General features: G+C 36.1%; 1 pseudogene; it reads left to right on the top strand.

Moving 5' to 3' along the window:
• The first annotated feature begins 566 nt into the window (after window positions 1–566).
• LOC121930924 overlaps window positions 567–1,968 on the top strand; it is a 16,664-nt pseudogene continuing 15,262 nt past the window's right edge.

Genomic DNA, 1,968 nt, shown 5'->3' with positions numbered 1-1,968 from the left:
CAAGGAAAAAGTCCTCAGAATGACAATGGCCGGTCTAGTTCTGGCCAGTTGAAGTAGATATACCCCAGAGGATCTGAGTGTACAGGTCACATTATACAGCAGGAGGAGATCTTGTAGTTCACCTGGGAACCACCCCCCCCCCATGTAGGGTTTTAAAGGTTATAACCAACAATTTGTACTTTGTCCAGTAACTAACTGGAAGTCAGTCAAGTCATTTTAATAATAATAATAATAATAATAATAATAATAGGTTTTATTTATATACCGCCCAATCACTGGGAATCCGAGCGGTTTCTCTAGACATCTACTTGACATAGAACATTCAGTGAAAGCCCCTGAGGTGGTTCTCAACAAGAACTGACAAGTTTCTAATGTGTGAAAGTAATAAGAATCATGCTATGAAATAATAACTTCTCGAACATGTTGAAGCATATGTTTCTCATAATGTAGAGTGTCATTATATGATATCACTTGATGGCCTGAAGGTACCACTTGGTGGCCTGGTGTTTTTTTTTATAATAGTTTTCTAATAAGTGTATTTCTTCTTTCTGTCCATGACTAGATCATTGCGATAGTCATGGACCACTTTACTGACAGAGACATCTTCCAGGATGTTGTAGATGCAGCATATAAGCGGCGGATCCCAGTCTATATCATCTTGGATGAAGAAGGTTCAAAGTTCTTCTTGGAAATGTGCAAGTGCATGGAACTTAGTGAATTCCATATCAGGGTAAGAAGATATGAACTTTGTATTGATTGTTGAAATATTTTGTGATATGTGAAAGTACAGATTTTATTGTAAACCTAAGATAAACAGGGTTCGACTGGATGGCCTTTGTGGTCTCTTCCAACTCTATGATTTGATGAAGAACTATGGTCTTGATGAAGGACTTTATGTTTTCTTGAGGTTGTATATAGCCAATTTGAGAATTTAATATGGATTGTTATAATTGTAATAGCCTCCAGATCTTTTAGAACCAGAGTTTATGAGTAAACCTAATCTAAAGTATAGTCCACATTTCTGATTTTTCTCCAGTTACTCTTCTCTCTTTTTGGTTGCATCTGCACTGCAAAAATAATCCATGTTGACACACTTTACCTGCCATGGTTCAATACTATGGAATTCTGGGAATTATAGTTTGTTGTTGCACCACAGCTCTTTGACAGAGAAGGCTAAATGTCTCACAAAACTACAATTCCCAGAATTCCATAGCATTAAGCCATGGCAGTTAAAGTAGTGTCATACTGGATTGTTTCTGCAATGTGAATACAGCCTTTCTCTCTTTCTCCTCTGCTTTCTTCATTCTCTTTCTTCTCCTAATAAAGGAAAAAGAAAATGGAGATAATCCCATTGATGCAATCTACCACTGCTGAAGGTGCAATACATTTATATGTCACAACCCCACAACTGAAGACCAGTATTAAATGTAGGTGGAAAGACACCTTTTAGAATCAGGATATTGTTCCAGATCTCTCAACTTAAATAAAAAAAAGTTATTTTATTGGGTTTCTGGGTATGTACTGTACATTGCAGCTAGAGAAATGCAAAATTTACAAAATATTTGCATCTGGTCCTGTGATCTTAATTGCAGAAATTATAATAATTCAGAACTCTTTCTTCCACTATCAATCTCATCAACTGTTTTATTTTGTAGATAGGTGGTTTATTTTATTTTAATGCTTCAGTTGGTACCTTCCAGGTATCAGTTTCAGTCACTTTTATAGTCCCACTATCAAAGCTGGGATTTCTAAGATCTTTGTTTAAACAATTCACATATTATATTACATCACATTTGCTGTAGCTGACATTGTAGCACTTAGAATTGCAATATCTAATAGCCTATATGTGCCCTGTTTCTAGTGAACTTTTATTCCCATTCCCTCCAGCAGCCATTAGCTGCCACTGGTTACCAGTTTGTTTTAAAGTTCCAAATGACCTATAGCCAAGTTGTTTTCAAAGTCACTTCT

This window comes from Sceloporus undulatus, chromosome 5, assembly GCF_019175285.1.
Source record: "Sceloporus undulatus isolate JIND9_A2432 ecotype Alabama chromosome 5, SceUnd_v1.1, whole genome shotgun sequence".
NCBI lineage: Eukaryota > Metazoa > Chordata > Lepidosauria > Squamata > Phrynosomatidae > Sceloporus > Sceloporus undulatus.
The sequence above is the reverse complement of the archived record's forward strand: the minus strand, read 5'-3'. Positions and strand labels throughout refer to the sequence as shown.